Source organism: Cannabis sativa, chromosome 3, assembly GCF_029168945.1.
Source record: "Cannabis sativa cultivar Pink pepper isolate KNU-18-1 chromosome 3, ASM2916894v1, whole genome shotgun sequence".
Lineage (NCBI taxonomy): Eukaryota > Viridiplantae > Streptophyta > Magnoliopsida > Rosales > Cannabaceae > Cannabis > Cannabis sativa.
The window spans coordinates 38,945,889-38,970,698 of NC_083603.1; positions in this window are offsets into that span (position 1 = coordinate 38,945,889).

Genomic DNA, 24,810 nt, shown 5'->3' on the forward strand with positions numbered 1-24,810 from the left:
GTTCGGATTCGGGTCTCGAGTCCAGGTTTGGGTTGGGATCCGGGTCCAGCTCCCAATTCGGGTCTAGGTCTGATTTGGAGTCCGGGTCTAGGTCCTGTCACGGTTCTAGATCTAGGTCCAATTTAAGTTATGATTCCAAGTCCAAGTCCTAGTTCCATTCCCGGTCAACTTCCAGTTTTGGTTTCAATTTTGGGTCACAGGGTACGGGTTCTGGTCCAATTTTAGGTTTGGGGCTGGGTTCAGGTCCGGGTGTGGGTTCAGGTCCTTGTCAGGGTTCGGGTCCAGGGCTGTGTCCCAAATCTAGACAATGACTACAGGTTATGTCCAAGCCCTAGGTCCAGATCCGGATCCCAATCTCGGGTCCTAGTCTGGTTCAATTTCTGGTGCCAGGACGCGAGCTGGGTTCTAGGTTAAAGTACGGGTCTTGGTCGGGTACTAGGTTCTGGTCCTAATTCCGTTTCCCAGGTCCCTATCCTTATTCTTGGTCCAGGTCCCGGTTATTGTGTGGGTTTGAGTCCCATTCTAGGTTCGGGTTCGAGTCCTAGTCTCATTTCAGGTTTAGGTCTCTGTTTGGGTTTTGATCTGGGTTCAGATTTGGGTTTAGGTCCAGGTCCTGGTCCTAGTCCTAGTTCGATTCTAATTCCATTTGCGATTCTGATTTCGAGTTTGGGTTTGAGTTTGGGTCAGAGTTTGAGTCCTGGTCTGAGTTTTGGTTTGTGTCCGGATTTCAGTCTAGGTCCAAATCAGGCTCCAGGTGCGGGTTCGCATCCTGGGTCTTGCTCTAGGTTGGGTTCGAGTCCCAAGTTCCAATCTCGATCTGAGTCTAGATTCAGTTCTGGGTCTAAGTCCTTGGTTCTGATCCTGGTGTGGGTTCGAGTTTGGGTCCAGGTCCAGGTCTAGCTTTGGGTCTAATTCTAGGTGTAGGTTTGAGTTCGGGTCTGAGTCGCGTCTGGGTTTGTGTGTAGGTCTAGACCCCGATCTGGGTCTAGGTTTGGGTCCAGGTCCAAGTTGGGGTCCAGAGTGCGGGTCCAAGTTTGGGTCTGGGTCAGGTCCTCGTTCCAGATCTAGGTCAAGCATTTCGTTCCCAGTCTGGGTCTTGGTCCGAATCCTGGTTCGTATTCGGATCCCTATCTAGGTCCAAGTGTGTGTTTGGGATCGGGTCCCAGATTTAGGTCCAGGTCCAGGCCTCAGTTCCGGTCTGGGTACACGACCGTGTCTGGCCCCGAGTTCCAATCTCAGTTTGGGTCTGAGGCTAAGTCTGTGTTCAGTTCTAGGTCTGGCTCCGGGTCCTGGTCAAGGTACTAATCTCTTTCTAGGGTCTTGGTTCGGTGATTTTTGTTCAGGTTCTAATTTTTGGTCCTAAGTTTAGGTCTGGGTTCGGGTTTGGTTCATCGTCTGGGTTCTGGTCCTAGTCTGAGTCCCAGATCTAGACACCGACTACTGGTTTATTCCAGGCCCCGTTACCCAAATCCCAAGTCTAGCTTTGGATCACTATCACGGGTCTCGGTGTTATTCTAGTTCAGGTCCCAGCTCCCATTTTTGAGTTTGGGTTTGGGATCGAGACTTGGGTGCGATTCTAGGTCCCGACCCTGGTTCTATGTACCTAGTCTAGTTCCATGTTTGGGTCTAAGTTCATGTTCGGGTTCGGGTCCTTAGTCCAGATTTGGGTTAGGATTCGTGTCCGGCTCCCAATTCGGGTCTACATCTGATTTGGAGTCCTGGTCCTGGTCCGGTTACGATTCTAGATCTAGGTCCAATTTCAATTTTGGTTCAAAGTCCAAGTTCTAGTTCCAGTCCCGGTGAACTTCTGCTTTTGGTTCCAATTTAGGGTCACAGGGTACGGGTTCGGGTCCACTTTTGGGTTTGGGACTGGGTTCAGGTCCAGGTGTGGGTTCGGGTCCTTACCAGCGTTCGGGTCTAGGGCTAGGCCCCAAATCTAGACACCGACTACAGGTTTTGTCCAGGCCCTAGGTCCAGATCTGGATCACAATCTCGGGTCCCAGTCTGGTTCCATTTCTGCTGCTGGGTCACGAGATGGGTCCTAGGTTCAAGTTTTGGTCTTTGTCGGGTAATAAGTCTCGGTCATAGTTCTATTTCGCAGCTCCCTATCCTTATTCTGGGGCGAGGTCCCAGTTATTGTGTGGGTTTGGGTCCCGGTCTAGGTTTGGTTTGGAGTCCTAGTCTCGATTCGGGTTTAGGTCTCTGTCTGGGTTTTTATTTGGGTTTGGGTATGGGTTTAGGTCCTGGTCCTTGTCCTAGTCCTAGTTCTGTTCTAGTTCCATTTGCGATTCTGAGTTCGAGTTTGGGTTTGAGTTTGGGTCGGAGTTTGAGTCCTGGTCTGAGTTTTGGTTTGTGTTCAGATTTCAGTCTAGGTCCAGATCAGGCTCCGAGTGTGGGTTCGCCTCCTTGGTCTTGCTCTAGGTTGGGTCCGAGTCCCGAATTCCAATCCCGATCTGAGTTTGGATTAAGTTCTGGGTCTAAGTCCTTGGTTCTGATCCTGGTCTGGGTTCGAGTTTGGGTCCGAGTCCGGGTCTAGCTTTCGGTCTGATTCTATGTGTAGGTTTGAGTTCGGGTCTGAGTCTGTGTCCGGGTTTGTTTCCAGGTCGTGACCCCGATCTGGGTCTAGGTTTGGGTCCTGGTCCAAGTTAAGGTCGTGAGTGCGGGTCCAAGTTTGGGTCTGGGTCAGGATCTCGGTCCAGATTTAGGTCAAGCATTTCGATCCTAGTCTGGGTCTTGGTCCGAGTCCTGGTTCACATTCGGATCCCTATCTAGGTCCAAGTGTGTGTTTAAGATCGAGTCCCAGATTTAGGTCCAATTCCAGGTCTCAGTTCCGGTCTGGGTACACGACAATGTTTGTCCCCGAGTTTGAGTCTCAGTTTGGGTTTGAGGCTAGGTCTGTGTTCGGTTCTAGGTCTGGGTCCGGGTCCTTGTCACGGTCCTAGTCTCATTCTAGGATCTGGGTTCAGCGATTCTGGTTCAGGTTCTAATTTTTTGTCCCAAGTCTAGGTCTGGGTTCGGGTTTGGTTCATCGTGTAGGTTCTGGTCCTAGTCTGAGTCCCAGATGTAGACACCGACTACCGGCTTATTCCAGCCCCCGTTACCCAAATCCTGAGTCTAGATCTGGATCACTGTCACGGGTCTCGGTATTGTTCTGGTTCAGGTCCCAGGTCCCATTTTTGAGTTTAGGTTCGGGATCGAGACTGGGGTGCGGTTCTAGGTCCTGACCCTGGTTCTGTGTACCTAGTCAGATTCCATGTTTAGGTCTGAGTTCAAGTTCGGGTTCGGGTCCTGAGTCCAGGTTTGGGTGGGGATCTGGGTCTGGCTCCCAATTCGGGTCTACGTTTGATTTGGAGTCCGGGTCCTGGTCCGGTTACGGTTCTGGATCTGTGTTTGGATTTTGTTCTGGGTAAAGTCCTTGGTTCTGATCCTAGTCTGGGTTCGAGTTTGGGTCCGGGTCCGAGTCTAGCTTTGGGTCTGATTCTAGGTGTGGGTTTGAGTTCGGGTCCGAGTCTGTGTCCGGGTTTGTATCCAGGTTTGGATCCTGATATTGGTCTAGGTTCGAGTCTAGGTCCAAGTTGGGGTTCACAGTACAGGTCCAAGTTTGGGTCTAGGTAAGGATGTCGGTCCAGATCTGGGTCCAGCATTTCGATCCCAGTTAGGGTCTTGGTCCGAGTCCAGGTTCTTATTCGGATCCCTATCTAGGTCCAAGTATGTGTTTGGGATCGGGTCGCATATTTAGGTCCAGGTCCGGGTCTCAATTCCGGTCTGGGTACACGACCATGTCCGGGCCAGGGTTCCAGTCTCAGTTTGGGTCTATGGCTAGGTCTGTGTTCGGTTCTAGGTCTGTGTCCGGGTCCTTGTCACGGTCCTAATCTTGTTCTAGGTTCCTGGTTCGGCGATTCTTGTTCAGGTTCTAATTTTGGGTACCAGGTCTCGGTCTGGGTCCGGGTTTGGCTCTTCGTCTGGGCTCTGGTCCTATCTGAGTCCCAAATCTAGACACCGACTACTGGTGTGTTCCAGGCCCCGTTACTTGAATCCCGAGTCAAAATCTAGATGCCTGTCTCGGGTTTTGGCTTGTTCTGGTTCAGGCCCCAGGTCACATTTCTGAGTTCAGGTTCGGGTTCAGGTCTCGAGTCCAGGTTTGGATTGGGATCTGAGTACAGCTCCCAATTCCGGTCTAGGTCTGATTTGGAGTCCGGGTCCTTGTCCGGTTACGGTTCTGGATCGAGGTCCAATTTGTGTTATAATTCCAAGTCGAAGTCCTAGTTTTAGTCCCGGTCAACTTCCGGTTTTGGTTTCAATTTTAGGTCACAGGGTACGGGTACGGGTCCACTTTTAGGTTTGGGACTGGGTTCAGGTCCGGGTGTGGGTTCAGGTCCTTGTCAGGGTTCGGGTCCATGGGTGTGTCCCAAATCAAGACACTGACTACGGGTTTTGTCCAAGCCCTAGGTCCAGATCCGGGTCCCAATCTCGGGTCCCAGTCTGGTTCCATTTCTGATACCCGGACACGAGCTAGGTCCTAGGTTCAAGAACGGGTCTGGGTCGGATACTAGGTTCATGTCCTAGTTCTGTTTCCCATGTCCCTATCCTGATTCTTGGTCCAGGTCCTCGTTATTGTGTGGGTTTAAGTCCCGTTCTAGGTTCGAGTTCGAGTCCTAGTCTCATTTCCGGTTTAGGTCTCTATTTGGGTTTTGATCTGGGTTCGGATTTGGGTTTATGTCCTGGTCCTGGTCCTAGTCTTAGTTCGGTTCTAGTTCCATTTGCGATTCTGAGTTCGAGTTTGGGTTTGAGTTTGGGTCGGAGTTCGAGTCCTCTTCTGAGTTTGGGTTTGTGTCCGGATTTTAGTCTAGGTCCAAATCAGGCTCCAGGTGTGGGTTCGCGTCCTGGGTCTTGCTCTAGGTTGGGTCCAAGTCCCAAGTTCCAATCCCGATCTGAGTCTAGGTTTAGTTCTGTGTCTAAATCCTTCCTTCTGATCTTGGTCTGGGTTCGAGTTTGGGTCTTGGTCTAGCTCTAGCTTTTGGTCTGATTCTATGTGTGGGTTTGAGTTCGGGTCTGAGTTTGTGTCCGTGTTTGTGTCTAGGTCTAGACCCCGATCTGCGTCTAGGTTTGGGTCCAGGTCCAAGTTGGGGTCCTGAGTGCGGGTCCAAGTTTTGGTCTGGGTCAGGATCTCTGTCCATATCTAGGTCAAGCATTTCGATCCAAGTCCGGGTCTTTGTCCGAGTCCTGGTTTGTATCCGGATCCCTATCTACGTCCCAGTTTGTTTTTGGTATCGGATCTCAGATTTAGGTCCAGGTCCAGGTCTCAGTTACGGTCTGGGCACACGGCCGTGTCTGGGCCCAAGTTCTAATCTCAGTTTGGTTCTGAGGCTAGTTCTGTGTTCGGTTATAGGTCTGGGTCTGGGTCCTGGTCACGGTCCTAGTCTCTTTCTAGGGTCCTGGTTCGGCGATTCTAGTTCAAGTTCTAATTTTTGCTCCCAAGTCTAGGTCTGGATTTTGGTTTGGTTCATCGTCTGGGTTCTGGTCCTAGTCTGAGTCCCAGATCTAGACACCGACTACTGGTCTATTCCAAGCCCCGTTTTCCGAATCCTGAGTCTACATCTGAATCAAAGTAACGGGTCTCGGTGTTGTTCTGGTTCATGTCCCAAATCCCAATTTTGAGTTTAGGTTCGGGATCGAGACTGGGGTGCGGTTCTAGGTCCCGACCATGGTTGTGTGTACCTAGTGTGGTTCCATGTTTTGGTCTGAGTTCAGGTTCGGGTTCGGTTCCTGAGTCCAGGTTTGGTTTGGGATCCGGGTCCGGCTCCCGATTCAGGTCTACGTTTTATTTGGAGTCCGGGTCCTGGTCTGGTTACGCTTTTAGATCTAGGTCCAATTTCAGTTATGATTCAAAGTCCAAGTCCTAGTTCCAGTCCCGGTGAACTTCTTGTTTTGGTTCCAATTTAGGGTCACAGGGTACGGGTTCGGGTCAACTTTTTTGTTTAGGACTGGGTTCAGGTCCGGGTGTGGGTTCTGGTCCTCGTTAGTGTTCGGCTCTTGGGCTTGGTCCCGAATCCAGACACCGACTACAGGTTTTGTCCAAGCTCTGGGTCCAAATCCAGATCCCAATCTCGGGTCCGAGTCTGGTTCCACTTCTGAGGCCAGGTCACGAGCTGGGTCCTAGGTTAAAGTTCAGGTCTTTGTCGGGTAATAGGTCCATGTCCTAGTTCTGTTTCCTAGGTCCCTATCCTTATTCTGGGTCCAGGTCCCGGTTATTGTGTGGGTTTGGGTCCCGGTCTAAGTTCGGGTTCAAGTCCTAGTCTTGGTTCAGGTTTAGGTCTCTAACTGGGTTTTTATCTTGGTTCTGATTTTGGTTTAGGTCCTGGTCCTAGTCCTAGTTCGGTTCTAGTTCCATTTGTGATTCTGAGTTTGAGTTTGGGTTTGAGTTTGGGTTTGAGTTTGGGTCGGAGTTCGAGTCCTGGCCTAAGTTTGTGTTTGTGTCCAGATTTCATTCTAGGTCCAGATCAGGCTCCGGGTGTGGGTTCGCGTCCTGGGTCTTGCTCTAGGTTGTGTTCGAGTCCCAAGTTCCAATTCCGATTTGAGTCTGGATTCAGTTCTGGGTCTAAGTCCTTCGTTATGATCCTGGTCTGGGTTTGAGTTTGGGTCCCGGTCCGGGTCTAGCTTTGGGTCTGATTCTAGGTGTGGGTTTGAGTTTGGGTCTGAGTCTGTGTCCGGGTTTGTGTCCATGTCTGGACCCCGATTTGGGTCTAGGTTTGGGTCGAGGTCCAAGTTGGGGTCCTGAGTGCGGGTCCAAGTTTTGGTCTGGGTCAGGATCTCGGTCTACATCTAGGTGAAGCATTTCGATCCCAGTCTGGGTCTTGGTCCGAGTCCTGGTTCATATCCGGATCCCTATCTACGTCCAAGTCTGTGTTTGGGATCGGGTCCCAGATTTAGGTCCATGTCCAGGTCACAGTTCCGGTCTGGGTACACAACAGTGTTTGGGCCCTAGTTCCAATCTCAGTTTTGTTTTGAGGCTAGGTCTGTGTTCGGTTCTAGGTCTGTGCTCGGTTCTAGGCCTGGATCCGGGTCCTCGTCACGGTCCTAGTCTCTTTCTAGGGTCCTGGTTCGGCGATTCTTGTTCAGGCTCTAATTTTTGGTCCCAAGTCTGGTCTGGGTTCGGGTTTGGTTCATCGTCTAGGTTCTGGTCATAGTCCGAGTCCCAGAGTTAGACACCGACTACAGGTCTATTCCAGGCCCCGTTTTCCGAATCCTGAGTCTAGATGTGGATAAGTGTCACGGGTCTCGGTGTTGTTCTAGTTCAGGTCCCAGGTTCTGTTTTTGAGTTTGGGTTCAGGATCGAGACTTGGGTGCGGCTCTAGTTCCCGACCCTGGTTCTGTGTACCTACTCTGGTTCCATGTTTGGGTCTGAGTTTAGGTTCGGGTTCGGGTCCTGAGTCCAGGCTTGGGTTAGCATCCGGGTCCGGCTCTCGATTCAGGTCTACGTTTTATTTGGAGTCCGGGTCCTTGTCTGGTTACGGTTTTGGATCTAAGTCCAATTTCAATTATGATTCAAAGTCCAAGTCCTAGTTCCAGTCCCGGTCAACTTCTTGTTTTGGTTCCAATTTAGGGTCACAGGGTACGGGTTCGGGTCAACTTTTGGGTTTGGGACTAGGTTCAGGTCCGGGTGTGGGTTCTGGTCCTCGTCATGGTTCGGGTCTTGGTCTGGGTCCCAAATCTAGACACCGACTACAGGTTTTGTCCAAGCTTTGGGTCCAGATCCGGATCCCAATCTCGAGTCCGAGTTTTGTTCCATTTCTGGTGCCAGGTCACGAGCTGGGTCCTAGGTTCAAGTTCGGGTCTGTGTCGGGTAATAGGTCCATGTCCTAGTTCTGTTTCCCAGATCCCTATCCTGATTCGGGGTCCAGGTCCTGGTTATTTGGTGGGTTTGGATGCCGGTCTAGGTTTGAGTTTGAGTCCTAGTCTCGGTTCCGGTTTAGGTCTCTGTCTAGGTTTCTATCTGGGTTCGGGTTTGGGTTTTGGTCCTAGTCTTAGTCCTAGTTCGGTTTTAGTTCCATTGGCGATTCTGGGTTCGAGTTTGGGTTTGAGTTTTGGTCGGCGTTTGGGTTCGGGTCCGAATTTCAGTCTAGGTTCAGATCAGGCTCAAGGTGTGGGTTCGCGTCCTGGGTCTTGGTCTAGGTTGGGTGCGAGTCCCAAGTTCCAATCTCAATCTGAGTTTGGATTCAGTTCTGGGTCTAAGTCCTTAGTTTTGATCCTTGTTTGGGTTCGAGTTTGGGTTCGGGTCCGGGTCTAGCTTTCGGTCTGATTTTAGGTGTGGGTTTGAGTTCGGGTCCGAGTCTGTGTCCAAGTTTGTGTCCAGGTCCATGTTTGGGTCAAGAGTACAGGTCCAAGTTTGGGTGTGGGTCAAGATCTAGGTCCAGCGTTTCGATCCCAGTCTGGGTCTTGGTCCAAGTCCAGGTTCGTATTCGGATCCCTATCTAGGTTGAAGTCTGTGTTTGGGATCGGGTCCCCGATTTAGGTCCAGGTCCGGGTCTGAGTTCCGGTCTGGGTTCACGACCGTGTTTGGGCCCGAGTTCCAGTCTCATTTTGGGTTTGAGGGTAGGTTTGTGTTCGGTTCTAGGTCTGTGTCAAGGTCCTGGGAACGGTCGTAGTCTTGTACTAGGGTCTTGGTTCCGCGATTCTTGTTCAGGTTCTAATTTTGGGTCCCAGGTCTAGGTTTGGGTTCCGGTTTGTTTCTTCGTCTGGGTTCTAGTCCTAGTCTTAGTCCCTGATCTAGACACCGACTACTGGTCTGTTCGAGGCCCCATTACCCGAATCCCGAGTCAAGATCTGGATCACTATCACAGGTCTCGGTCTGGTTCTGGTTCAGGTCCCAGGTCCCATTTCTGAATTTGGGTTCGGGATCGAGACTCGGGTGCAGTTGTAGGTCTCGACCCTGGTTCTGTGTCCCTATTCTGGATCCATGTTTGGCTCTGAGTTCAGGTTCGTGTTCGGATCCCGAGTCCAGGTTTGGGTTGGGATCCGGGTCCGGCTCCCAATTCGGGTCTAGGTCTGATTTGGAGTCTGGGTCCTAGTCCGTTTACGGTTCTGGATCTAGGTCCAATTTAATTTATGATTCAAAGTCCAAGTCCTAGTTCCAGTCCCGATCAACTTTCGATTTTGGTTCCAATTTTGGGTCACAGGGTACGGGTTCGGGTCCACTTTTGGTTTTGGGACTAGGTTCAGGTCCGAGTGTGGGTTCTGGGCCTTGTCAGGGTTCGGGTCCAGGGCTGGGTCCCAAATCCAAACACCGACTACGGGTTTTTTCCAAGCCTTGGGTCCAGATCCGGATCCCAATCTCGAGTCAAAGTCTGGTTCCATTTCTAGTGCCGAGTCACGAGCTGGGTCCTAGGTTCAAGTTCGGGTCTTGGTGGGGTACTAGGTCCCGATCCTAGTTCTGTTTCCCAGGTCATTTCTTGACTAATTAAAATAATTTTCTATTTAATTAAGTGTCATGAAAAATAAATATTTAAGTATCATGATGAAAATAAACTTAGATATTTAAATTTTTCAAGTTAATTAAATGTATTAAATTCAAGAAGTAAATAATTTAATTAAGTGTAGAGAAGGCTTAATTATTAATTTCTATTTAATACTAGGAAAAATATACTTAATAAAATTGTACCAAAATTAATTATTTAAATAATTAATTTCACAATGTATTATATTTTCCTATTATATATTAGAAACAATAAGTAGTCAAGAAATTACTATCTAGAAAATATCTTATTTGACTAAGTATCTTTTCAAGAAATTTGAAAAATATCTAATTTAAGTTATATAGAAAAAAATCTAAAACTTAAATAATTTCAAATTTAGATTTAATTAAATATCAAAAATTAAGTTAAACCACTTAATTTGAAGATATCTTTTTAAGTTAATATTCGAAAAGATATTAACCTAAAAAATATCTAAAATATTCCATTTTAAGTTAATATTCGAAAAGATATTAACTCAAAAAAAAATATCTTAAGAATCTTTAATAACTAATGCCTAGGATTCCTCAACTTGATTTAAAAATTAAATAAAATATTCAAATTTAAGTTAGATAAGAAAAATCAGTTGATACAACTAATTTATAACTTAAATAGGAATATTTAATTAAATAAGCTCCAGAAAGAATCTAGTTAGTTAAAATTCTATATATAATTAAATACAAGAAAAATACAAATAGTTTGTCTAGAAATAATACCTAAAACTAAAAGTGTTTTTCTTAAAATTAACTTTAAAATATTAAAATGAAAATAAGTTTCATATATTTTAAAAGTTAATTATGTTGCTAATTCACTTTTATTAGGTCAAACTAATATAATTAACCTAGTACAGTTATTCAAATCAGGCAAATGAGCCTTCACAATTGGGGTAGTTCATGTGAGCGGGTGCTGGGTTCAGTATGTCGTACCCACTTCTATGGCTCCCAACTCTCACACAAGGCCCAAAAGAGAGGAATTTAACCTTAAAATAAATAACTGTTATTAATTGAATAGGTCCAAGATCTAAATGGACCTAAATAAAATCTATCATGGTGTGATATTTTCTTTAGCAACAACCTATATGCATCTATATAATAAAATAAACACATAGGCTCACACAGGTACACATTTGGATGGATCCTATCATGTTGCTAGGTCATACACAGATGAAAGAAGATTGTAAAATTTACCTGTTACAAATTATTAACTTGACCAAGGGAGCCATCAGATCATTAGATCTGGCAAAAAGTAACAATGGCTATTTGCAATCTAGTAATAATAGGTTTTGAAAACTTACACACAAGCTAAAACCACATACTCCTGCAACAAGGTTAGCTGGATAGTTGGAAGTAGGATTTATTTAATTTTAAATAAATAAATTTCGAAAATTATTAAATAAATATTTTATTTAAAAAAAAATAAAATAAATAATAATATTAATTTATTTTTTCGAAAAAATAAAAAATAAAATTAAATACTTATTTATTTTCGAAAATAAAATTAAAAAAATATTATTAATTTAAATTACGAAATTTAAAAAAAAAATATTTAAAATTAAACCTACAATTTTGAAAAATTAGGTTTCAACTAAACTAAATATCATTTTAAAATTTGCTAACTACTTTTAAAATTTAAATGTTATTTTATAAATAAAAATTTAATAAAAAAATTAGAAAAGATAAATGAAATATCTTTTTCAGATTTTAAATGTAATTTAAATAAATAAAATAACAAAATTTAAAAGTTAGCAAAATATCTTACATCTATTTAAAATTACATGATTATAGTTATCTTATTTTAAATTTAAATAAGGTCAAAATATTTAAAAAAAAAAAATTAATTTAAAAATTAATATCTGACCTTAAATTTAAAAATAAGATAAGATATAATCAAATTTAAAAATAAGATAAATAATTAAGCAAAGAAAAAATAGATATTTACTAATTTCAAATTCAAATTACACTAATATCTTGAATTAAATTTAAAAAAATATTAAATTAATTCATAATGATAATTAGAATTGAATTAGGAATAGTAAATCCATAAATACAAAACTACACAAAAATCGGAAGTTAATTCCATGAAAAAGCATGAAAAAACGAAGAAAAACGAAAAAATTGTGAGTTGTACGGACAATTTTCGCGATCGCAGGAAAATTTCAGCACAACTCCGATTTTTTCAAATCTTCAAAAAATCATAACTAATTCAAATTAAATCGAAATTGAGTTCTGTAAAAAAGTAACTTGCTTAATTTTTTTTCCATACTATCCAATAAAAATAATTCCAGAAATAGATATTTAATTATTTTACACGAAAATTCACAAACATCAATCAATCATCAAATAACACTCAATACAACATGATACCATCCAAAAACAAACAAACAATCGTTTGAAAGTCCAAATTTCTTGCAAGTAAATCAATTACCATGGCTCTGAGCCCAGTTGTTGGAAATTTATTTTACCATGATCTTAGATCTACTCACAAGTATGTTGTTTAAACACCCTAAATATGAACTTTCTAAAACGATAAATTAAACACATATAAAGTAAAGAAAACCTTACATTGATGCAGCGAAATTAATGTCTCCTTCCACTCAGATCTCTAACCCTTGTATCCTTTCTGTAGCAGAGTATAATCAAGATCTGAGTCCGAATGTCCTTCTTCTTCAAGTTTGATCCTTCACAGTCTTCCAATATATGATTGAGTTACTGCTTGCTGTGTGTGGGCACTTACTCTCTCACTAGGGTCACGAAAATAATGAAGAGAAAAGAGAAGGATGATTTCGGCCAGGTAGAGAAAGTGGGGAAGGCTCAGTTTTTCTGAAGAGAGAAATTTCTGTCAGAAAGCTAATGAAAGCATATGTTGAAAACTTATGATTTGACTGAGCCATCACTTTCTATTTATAGGCAACTACTAGGTTTAGGTTAGAAATTATTTGGCATTAAAATAATGAAAATATTAATTTGAAAAACCTCAATTAGTGGCCGGCCATGGTGTTGTAGTGGGCCCCACTTGATTTTGCAGTTTTATCAAATTTTATTTCTATTTTCTCAAAAACGCCAATTTTCCAATTCTAACCTTTTAAATGCCAAAACTAATTATTTAATAACTAAAATAGATTATTAAATAATATTGTCATTTAATTTAATTATTAATAAGACATATAAAGTTCATTAATAAATAAATAAACCTAGAAACTCTTTTCTTTACAATTTCACCCCTGCTTATTGAAAATTCATAAAATCAGACATAGTCTAACTTTAGAATTATAATTGATCAATCACGAATCAATTAATGAGTCTTACAAGCAGAATGTTCTCAACTAAAATGGGGACCATGGATCTATATGCTGAGCTTCCAATAAGTGAACCAAATTTACCAAGTAAATTGCTACTTATTAATTCTTCGTTGAATCCACTCTTAGAACTTAGAATTGCACTCTCAGACTTATATAGAGCATATTGTATGTTCCACGATATCAACACGCTATCTCATTTAACCATTGTTATAATCTTATTGTGATTTAAAGATCCTCTATATAGATGATCTACATCGAGATGGGATTTCTTTACCGTTCTCACCCCTCAATGTATTTTGCCCCTTAAAACACTTAGCTACCTGTAAATAGTGTTTAGTGATCTAATAAGTAGTCAGTTAAACAAGAGCTCATCCATTTACTTCTATTTGCTAAGCTCGAAGGGAATCATCACTTGACTTCTATACACCAGTAGAAGCTATAGATTCCATATTTATATTCAGCACTCCCACTCAATCATACTATCATGTTCCCAAAATATACGTATCACCCTGACTCAAAAGTAGGCTTAACTAATAAATCAAAGAACATGAATAGCACTTCTGAGTTGAGCCTAATCATATCAGGATTTAGATTCTTTTAATCTTAAGATCAACTACTGATATTGACTTGGAAAGATATGTTTAACAGTAAGTTTGTAATATCTTAACTTAGTTGCAATATCGGTCCAGTCCAATGTATACTCCATACATTCAAAACTAGTATACTTTACTAATGTCCTGGAAAGAACATAACACTTACTCCAAGTGTAAGTACACATCATCGCTGATTATCACATTAGTGTAAATCCAATAACACTGATGAAACAGGGACCAAGTCTTTTGATTAATATGATCACAATCACATTCCACTGTGTTGACGATACTGTAATTGTGAATAAACATATGATCTGGATTTAACTGATTCTGTGTGTAAATGTAATAAACATATTTTGTAACACCCTAACTACCTTAGGCGTATTACGTGATTTTTAAACGTACTGTGCAGCTCGTTGCTAATCAACGAGGTTTATGGAAAAACGTGATTAATTAAAATTTTGCTTTTTAATTAAACTTATAAAACCATATTACAAAAGACTCGGGATCCCGATTATAAAAATATTTACAAAAAGTTTAACTGTTTAACTGTTACATAAAAATAAGGGTCGTCTAACGACCAGTTACAAAAATTTAGCCTTGCTGTCCCGAGGATCGTACGCTCCAGGCCTAACCGCCCCGACATGTACAATCTCATAAGCTCGCTCACGGTCCATCAGCTATAGCCTTGCCTTTACCTACACATAAACGTAAACTGTGAGTCGACAGACTCAGTAAGAAAAGCATAATAATATCATACATAATTCTAACTGCCCTGTCCAACACGATACTGAGTCCTGCTACTGCCATGTCCAACATGGTACTGAGCCACTACTGCCATGTCCAACATGGTACTGAGTTTTGAACGTTCATAGGGACGGTACTATTGACAAGTATCCTCCTGATCGGTCGAACCGGTCATACTCCGGCTGCTGGTCATACTCCAGCCTGTACCGACGGGATAGGTCAATAGTACGGAACCACCAACCAAATGTCAGCCTGATCGGTCGAACCGGTCATACTCCGGCTGCTGGTCATACTCCACTCGTACCGACGTGACGGGGTTGGATGGTTCGAAGCCTATATACATAACTAATGTAATCTAGCAGTGCTTCCTACATGCACGCTAAACATGTAATCTACATATGCATACCGTTATACTAATCTTACCGGATTCCGATTTCGGGTGTGCCGCCAACCCGACCGGAACCGAAGCCGAGCGGCGGACATGCGGCTCCTAAACCATAAAAATCACAACGCTATAAGTGACACGCTAAATCACTTCCCGGGGACTTAAACTAGGAACTAAAAGTTTCCCTATCGATAAAAAGCATGGCAATACCCCCAAAAACATAAAAACGAGGAAAACTAGGGTTCTGAAAAATTCCCCAACCGGCAGACCGGTTGCCCAACCGGAATTCCGGTTCTGGGAATTACTGAACCCTCATCCGGAATTCCGGATGCACAACCGGAATTCCGGTTCCTCGCGAGCAAGAAACCAAATTTTTCATAACTCGACCAATTCAACCCCAAATGGTTCCAAACTTTCCAGACCTGTTCTATACCTTCCCTAGAACATTTCTAAGGCCTCAAACTAACCCAGAAACCACAGAATCAAAAATCACCATCAAAGCTCAAGCTTTGAGTTCTAAACTCAAACTTGAGCAATTCCCACAAACATGCATTCAAACCTAGTTAATTCTACTCAAATATGCATGAAATAACCTCTGAAAACTATTAGATACTACAGCAACAACACAATAACAGAATCACTATATTTTCCTCCAAAAACCACATTTTTGCATAGAAAATTCAAAGCTTTAAACAATATATCCAATATGCTTTCAAAATCACTTAAACAACCCTAATCTAACATGCTTAAACTCAGAAACAACAACCAGATTTCAGCAGCAACAACAACAACTATTCAAGCATGCATTTCATCAATTTTCATAAAAATCTCAAGAAAACTAATTAGAAAAAGCTAGACAAGAATTACCTTGATTAGAGACACACTAACTAGCTGAAATTTACTTGAAATTGAAGAGGAAAAATCACCCTTGAAGCTGCCTCAAATGGCCGAAAAGAGAGAGAGAGAGTTGAGAGAGTTTTCTTTTCAAAATTTCTAATTTTTTACTAAGTGTTGAATTTTTTTTTTTTTGTGAAAAGGAATATAAATCACATAGCTTATAATAAATCCATTTCAGCAAAAAATACACTTAAAATAAACATTTAATCCATTTAATAAATCACATAAGACAAAATACTAATGGGGCAAAAAGACCATTTTGCCCCTCCACCATAAAACCACATAAATCATACTAAAGGGGTCTTTTTGGGAAATTCTAAATTCCCGGCCATTCCCGACATTCCCAATGTCTAAAACCCGTCCCCAAATTACTAACATACTAAGTTGTGATTTCTACTGAGCCAAACGCCGAGTTCCAAAATACCGGACACCGGAAATGCAAAATATGCAAGCTACTGAATAACATAAATAACAGTACAATAAATTATTTAAATAGCTATAAATAATTTCATAATTAATCATAAACAACTGCTAATTTCCAAATTAACTAAGCGGGCTTTACAACTATCCCCCCCTTAAAAGGATTTCGTCCCCGAAATCTAACCTGAATAACTCTGGATATTGAGCTCTCATATTTGACTCTAGCTCCCAGGTGGCCTCTTCCACCTTACTGTTTCTCCAGAGAACCTTGACCAATGCTATGGTCTTATTCCGAAGGACTTTATCCTTTCTATCCAGGATCTGCACTGGCTGTTCCTCATAGGTCATGTCTGGCTGAAGCTGAAGACTCTCATAACTGAGTATATGAGAGGGGTCTGAAACGTATTTTCTCAACATCGAGACATGGAATACGTTGTGCACTGCTGACAAGGCTGGAGGCAATGCTAATTGATATGCCACTTGACCTATCTTCTCGAGAATCTCGAAAGGTCCTGTAAATCTAGGGCATAACTTGCCTCTTTTCCCGAAACGTTTAATCCCCTTCATCGGAGATACCCGTAAAAACACATGTTCCCCTACTTGGAACTCAACATTTCTGCGTTTCGGATCTGCATAACTCTTCTGTCTGCTCTGTGAGGCAAGCATTCTAGCTTTTATCTTCTCTATTGCCTCATTGGTCCGCTGAACTGACTCTGGACCTAGGTATTTCCTCTCCCCTGTCTCATCCCAGTGGATAGGGGATCTGCATTTCCTACCGTACAACAGTTCATAGGGAGCCATCCCTATCGTACTCTGATAACTGTTGTTGTAAGAAAATTCTATCAACGGTAGATACTTACTCCATGAGCCCTCAAAGTCCATAACACAGGCTCTCAACATATCCTCCAATATCTGAATTGTCCTTTCGGATTGACCATCTGTCTGAGGATGGAATGCTGTACTGAATTTTAGCTTTGTACGCATTGCCCGTTGTAAACTTTGCCAAAATTTGGAGGTGAATTTCGGATCCCTGTCCGAAACTATAGACTTCGGTACCCCGTGAAGTCTCAATATCTCTCTGACGTACAGTTCTGCCAACTGATCCACTGAAAATGTTGTTCTAACCGGCAGAAAATGAGCAGATTTCGTAAATCGGTCCACCACTACCCAGATGGAATCATACAAACCCGTGGTCCTAGGTAACCCGACCACAAAATCCATCGTGATATCTTCCCATTTCCATTCTGGTAGGGTTAGAGGCTGCAACAACCCTGCTGGTCTCTGATGTTCAGCCTTAATCTGCTGACAAATGAGGCATCTCGATACGAATTCTACCAAATTCTTCTTCATACCGCTCCACCAAAAGTACGGTTTCAAATCTTGGTACATCTTGGTGGTGCCGGGATGCAGAGAATACGGAGTAGAATGAGCCTCCTCAAAGATCTCATTTCTAAGTTCCACACTGTTCGGAACACAAACCCTGGCTTTATACAAAAGCATCCCACTATCTGACACTGAAAAGTCCTTGGCTTGACCAGCCAACACCTCATCTCAGATTTTCACTAACTCCGGATCTGTCATCTGAGCGACTTTTATTCTTTCTAATAGATCAGATTGCAGCGTTAAGTTGTGAAGCTGACCTACCACAAACTCAATGCTGGATCTAACCATATCCTCTGCTAGCTGAGGTGAGATCTGAATCATACTAGCTACTTGCCCGGGACCCTTTCTGCTCAGGGCATCAGCCACTACATTGGCTTTTCCGGGATGATAGAGGATCTCACAATCATAATCCTTCACTAATTCCAACCAACGCCTTTGTCTCATGTTCAAATCTTTCTGAGTAAAGAAATACTTGAGACTTTTATGGTCGGTATAGATCTCACACTTCTCCCCATAAAGGTAATGCCGCCAAATCTTCAGTGCAAAAACCACTGCGGCTAATTCTAAATCATGAGTCGGGTATCGCTGTTCATAATCCTTTAACTGACGGGAGGCATAGGCGATAACCCAGTCGGCTTGCATCAATACACACCCCAAACCCTGTTTGGATGCGTCACAGTAGACTACGAACTTCTCCTTGTCCGAAGGCAAAGCTAGCACCGGAGCAGTAATCAACCTCTGCTTCAGCTCCTGAAAGCTAGCTTCGCACTTATCTGACCAAATAAACCGCTGATTCTTCTTTGTAAGCTCGGTTAGGGGCATTGAAATTTTGGAGAATCCCTCCACGAACCTACGGTAGTACCCAGCTAATCCCAAGAAGCTTCTGATCTCTGTCACTGTCTTCGGTCTCGGCCAATCCCTGACGGATTCAATCTTCCCGGGATCCACCTTGATCCCATCTTTACTCACAATGTACCCTAGGAAGGACACCTGAGACAACCAGAACTCACATTTCTTGAATTTGGCGTAAAGCTTATGTTCCCGAAGCCGTTGCAGAACCATCTGAAGATGTAACTCATGCTCCTCTTCTGATTGAGAGTACACGAGGATGTCGTCGATAAACACAATCACACAGATATCGAGGAAATCCTTGAATACTCTATTCATCAGGTCCATGAATGCTGCAGGAGCATTGGTTAGTCCGAATGACATAACCAGAAACTCGTAATGTCCATACCTAGTGCAGAAAGCCGTCTTCGGAATGTCCTCCTCTCGAATTCTCAACTGATGATAACCCGAACAGAGATCAATCTTAGAAAAGACTGTCTTCCCCTGAAGCTAATCGAACAAGTCATCGATCCTAGGTAATGGATATTTATTCTTCACTGTCAGCTTGTTCAACTCCCTGTAGTCGATGCACATCCTCATAGATCCATCCTTCTTCTTGACGAACAAAACCGGGGCTCCCCAGGGTGACACACTGGGCCGAATGAACCCTATGTCAAGCAACCCTTGGAGCTGAATCTTTAATTCCTTAAGTTCAGCTGGAGCCATCCTATACGGGGCTTTGGAAACCGGTTCCACCCCTGGTGCCAAGTCAATCACGAAATCAATCTCCCGCTGAGGTGGTAACCCTGGAAGTTCTTCGGGAAAAACGTCCAAAAATTCCCGAACCACTCTGATGTCCTCTGGCCGAATGGTGTCTGGCCGGGTGGTGTCCACCACCATGCCCAGAAACCCTAAGCACCCGCCGTGCAACAATTCTCTCGCTGACATAGCCGAGATCACCGGGATCCGAGATCCCTGAACTGAACCAACAAATACAAATGGTTCTTCACTTTCCGGTTGGAAGACCACCATCTTCCTCTTACAATCAATGCTAGCCGAATATTTAGATAGGAAATCCATTCCTAGAATAATATCAAATTCGACTAAACTCATCTCTATCAGATCAGCGCTTAACTCTCTACCATCTATCCTGATCGGCATAGACCTAATCCACCTATTGGAGATAACCAATTCTCCGTCAGGTAACAGGGTTCCAAACCCTGATTCATATCTATCAAAGGGTCTACCCAACTTACTAAAGACTCTGGCCGCCACATAAGAATGTGTAGCCCCAGAATCAAACAGCACTGAATATAGCGAGTTGTTAATAGAAAGCTGACCTGTGACTACTGATGGGCTGGCATCTGCATCAGCCTGCGTGATAGCGAACACCCTGGTTGGAGTGGGTATCGCTGGAGCTCTCGGTGCCTCTGGTCGGAGCTGGGGACATTCCCTCTTGAAGTGTCCGGGCATGCCACAATGAAAGCATCCCTGACCTTTGCACTCACCCCGATGGTGCCTCTTGCAGCTAGGGCACTCGGGATAGGAGAATCGGGTCTCAGTACCACCAGGACGACTCCCTCTGTTCTGGTTCCCCCGAAACCTCTTGTTCTGACTCGAGCCACCGGAAGCAGTGGGTGCCCTCTTCCTCTGATCAATGGCCGAACCACTACTCCCCCTGCTATAGCCTAATGCAGGAGGGGTAGGAGCTCCGCCACTCACCGAGATCTTGGGCGGTCCCGACATATACCCCACTGGGCCCTCAGCTCGCAGTGCCTTCTCCACCATCTGAGCATAGGTGGTGCTGTCGTTGGTGGTAATCATCAGATCATGCCTGATCTTGGGATTCAACCCGTCCAGATATTTCTCCTTCTTGCTGAAGTCGGTCGGCACAATTCCCGAGGCTAACCTCGCCAACCGATCAAACTGAGTAGTATACTCAGTGACGCTCATGTTCTCCCGCTGGGTCAGGTGAACGAACTCTTTCCTCTTGGCGCTTCTGACCGCCTCATTGTAGTATTTCGCATTAAAGAGTTCCTGGAACCTTTCCCAGGTCATGGTGGTGACGTCATGGATCTGAGACACCATGTCCCACCATACCAATGCGTCCTCCTGGAACTGAAACGTGGCGCACACCACTCTGTCGTTACCGGTGACACCCATGAAGTTTAAAATCTTGGTGATCACCGTCAGCCACTGCTCGGCTTTCATCACGTCCGGACCTCCCAGGAATACCGGAGGTGCTTGCTTCCGGAACCGCTCATACAATGGTTCCAATCTATGGGCCGCCACCACTATCTCGACACAGGCGGCGGGCGGGTGCCACCGGAACTACGGGCACAGAGGCTGCGGGAGCACCTGGCCGTCTTAACCTCCGAATCTCGAGGTCTTGTTCTTCGATCCGGCTTGCATCTCGCAAACCGTAACTCCCAATTCGGGGCTCCCTGATCGGCTGGGGGAGCCTGGGTAGCCTGTGGCGGGTTCTCATCACCCTGGCCACGAGCCCTGCCTTGGGGACCTCTACCTCGGCCCCTAGCAGGTGGGGGAAACTGAGCTCCCTGTCCTTGGTTCGACCCTACGGAGTTGCCCTGACTCCTGGTAGTCCGCCTGGCGTCCATCTGATTAGAACCGCCTGCGAAACCAAGAGTTGGCATATCAGGTCGTATTCAAGGAGAGCTTACTAATGCCGCGTAATTTGGAAATTAAAAACGAAACATGCGCCTATTCTACTATCAGGCTACTAACATGCTTCCTAACAGGCTTTTCTTTTTCATAACTGAATACAATAAACTACTAAAGCAATAAAGGCTTACTGAACCGTGAACCGAGCTAACTGCTGATGATGATTGTACATGTCGTGACGATCTTTGGAAGACAACCTGGCGGCTCTGATACCAAATTGTAACACCCTAACTACCTTAGGCGTATTACGTGATTTTTAAACGTACTGTGCAGCTCGTTGCTAATCAACGAGGTTTATAGAAAAACGTGATTAATTAAAATTTTGCTTTTTAATTAAACTTATAAAACCATATTACAAAAGACTCGGGATCCCGATTATAAAAATATTTACAAAAAGTTTAACTGTTTAACTATTACATAAAAATAAGGGTCGTCTAACGACCAGTTACAAAAATTCAGCCTTGCTGTCCCGAGGATCGTACGCTCCAGGCCTAACCGCCCCGACATGTACAATCTCATAAGCTCGCTCACGATCTATCAGCTATAGCCTTGCCTTTACCTACACATAAACGTAAACTGTGAGTCGACAGACTCAGTAAGAAAAGCATAATAATATCATACATAATTCTAACTGCCGTGTCCAACACGATACTGAGTCCTGCTACTGCCATGTCCAACATGGTACTGAGCCACTACTGCCATGTCCAACATGGTGCGAGTTTTGAACGTTCATAGGGACGGTACTATTGACAAGTATCCTCCGATCGGTCGAACCGGTCATACTCATTCTTGGTCATACTCCGGCTGTCTGGACGGGATAGGTCAATAGTACGGAACCACCAACCAAATGTCAGCCTGATCGGTCGAACCGGTCATACTCATTCTTGGTCATACTCCGGCACTGTACCGACGTGACAGGGTTGGATGGTTCGAAGCCTATATACATAACTAATGTAATCTAGCAGGCTTCCTACATGCACGCTAAACATGTAATCTACATATGCATCTTGTTATACTAATCTTACACGGATTCCGATTTCAGTGTGCTTAGGTCAACCCGACCGGAACCGAAGCCGAGCTTACGGACATCGGCTCCTAAACCATAAAAATCACAACGCTATAAGTGACACGCTAAATCACTTCCCGGGGACTTAAACTAGGAACTAAAAGTTTCCCTATCGATAAAAAGCATGGCAATACCCCCAAAAACATAAAAACGAGGAAAACTAGGGTTCTGAAAAATTCCCCAACCGGCAGACTGGTTGCCCAACCGGAATTCCGGTTCTGGGAATTACTGAACCCTCATCCGGAATTTCGGATGCACAACCGGAATTCCGGTTCCTCGCGAGCAAGAAACCAAATTTTTCATAACTCGACCAATTCAACCCCAAATGGTTCCAAACTTTCCAGACCTGTTCTATACCTTCCCTAGAACATTTCTAAGGCCTCAAACTAACCCAGAAACCACAGAATCAAAAATCACCATTAAAGCTCAAGGTTTGAGTTCTAAACTCAAACTTGAGCAATTCCCACAAACATGCATTCAAACCTAGTTAATTCTACTCAAATATGCATGAAATCACCTCTGAAAACTATTAGATACTTCAGCAACAACACAATAACAGAATCACTATATTTTCCTCCAAAAACCACATTTTTGCATAGAAAATTCAAAGCTTTAAACAATCTATCCAATATGCTTTCAAAATCACTTAAACAACCCTAATCTAACATGCTTAAACTCAGAAACAACAACAAGATTTCAGCAGCAACAACAACAACTATTCAAGCATGCATTTCATCAATTTTCATAAAAATCTCAAGAAAACTAATTAGAAAAAGCTAGACAAGAATTACCTTGATTAGAGACACACTAACTAGCTGAAATTTACTTGAAATTGAAGAGGAAAAATCACCCTTGAAGTTGCCTCAAATGGCCTAAAAGAGAGAGAGAGAGTTGAGAGAGTTTTCTTTTCAAAATTTCTAATTTTTTACTAAGTGTTGAATTTTTTTTTTTTGTGAAAAGGAATATAAATCACATAGCTTATAATAAATCCATTTCAGCCAAAAATACACTTAAAATAAACATTTAATCCATTTAATAAATCACATAAGACAAAATACTAATGGGGCAAAAAGACCATTTTGCCCCTCCACCATAAAACCACATAAATCATACTAAAGGGGTATTTTTGGGAAATTCTAAAATCCCGGCCATTCCCGACATTCCCAATGTCTAAAACCCGTCCCCAAATTACTAACATACTAAGTTGTGATTTCTACTGAGCCAAACGCCGAGTTCCAAAATACCGGACACCGGAAATGCAAAATATGCAAGCTACTGAATAACATAAATAACAGTATAATAAATTATTTAAATAGCTATAAATAATTTCATAATTAATCATAAACAACTGCTAATTTCCAAATTAACTAAGCGGGCTTTACATATTTAAACCATTAGCATGTAGAATTCATGCAAACATCAATCACTTCAAATTTCTTATATTGATAACTAATAAGATTGTAAAGAGTTTATTTAGGGCATAAAACCCAACACGGGTTTTGGTTTAGGTCCTAGTACTGGACTTGGTCATAGTTTGGTTCTAGTTCCATTTACGATTCTGTGTTCGAGTTTGGGTTTGAGTTCGGGTCAGAGTTCGAGTCCTGTTCTGGGTTTGGCTTCGGGTCCAGATTTCAGTCTAGGTCCAGATCAAGCTCCGTGTGTGGGTTCGCGTCTTGGGTGTTGGTCTAGGTTGGGTCCGAGTCCCAAGTTCCAATCCCGATCTGAGTGTGTATTGAATTCTGGGTCTAAGTCCTTGGTTCTGATCCTAGTCTAGGTTTGAGTTTGGGTCCGGTTTCGGGTCTAGCTTTGGGTCTTATTCTAGGTATGGGTTTGAGTTCAGGTCCGAGTTTGTGTCCAGGTCTGGACCCCAATCTGGGTTTAGGATCGGGTCTCGAGTGCGGGTCCAAGTTTGATTCTGGGTCAAGATCTCGGTCCAGATCTAGGTCCAGCATTTCGATCCTATTCTGGGTATTCGTCCCAGTCCAGGTTCATATCCGGATCGGTATCTAGGTCCAAGTCTGTGTTTAGGATCAGGTCCCAGATTTAGGTCCAGGTCTGGGTCTCAGTTCCGGTCTGGGTTCACGGCCGTGTTCGGGCCCGAGTTCCAGTCTCAGTTTGGGTCTGAGGCTAGGTCTCTTTTCGGTTCTAGGTTTGCGATCGAGTCCTGGTCCTAGTCTTGTTCTAGGGTCCTAGTTCGATGATTCTTGTTCAGGTTCTAATTTTGGGTCCCAGGTCTAGGTCTGGGTTCGGATTTTGTTCTTCGTCTTTGTTCTGGTCCTAGTCTGAGTCTCAGATCTAGACACTGACTATTGGTCTGTTCCAGGCCCTGTTACCCGAATCCCGAGTTAAGATTTGGATCACTGTCAGGGGTCTCGGTCTGGTTCTGGTTCAGGTCTCAGGTCCCATTTTGGAGTTTGGGTTCGGGATCGAGTTTGGGTTGCCGCTCTACGTCCCGACCCTAGTTCTTTATCCCTAGTCTAGTTCCATGTTTGGGTGTGAGTTCAGGTTCGGGTTCAGGTCCTGACTCAAGGTTTGGGTTGGGATCCGTGTTCGGCTACCAATTTAGGTCTAAGTCTGATTTGGGGTCCTGGTCCTGGTCCGGTTACGGTTCTGGATCTAGGTCCAATTTCAGTTATGATTCCATGTCCAAGTCCTCGTTCCAGTCCTAGTCAACTTCCAGTTTTGGTTCAAATTTTTGGTCACAGGGTACGGGTTCAAGTCCACTTTTGGGTTTTGGACTAGGTTTAGGTCCGGGTGTGGGTTCGGGTCCTTGTCAGGGTTCGGGTCCAGGGCTGAGTCCCAAATCCAAACACTATAACGGGTTTTTCCCAAGCCTTCGGTCCAGATCGGGATCTCAATCTCGGGTCCCAGTGTGGTTCCATTTCTGGTGTCGGGTCACGAGCTAGGTCATAGGTTCAAGTTCACATCTGGGTCAGGTACTAGGTCCTAGTCCTTGTTCTGTTTCCAGCTCCCTATCTTGATTCTGGGTCCAGGTGTTGGTT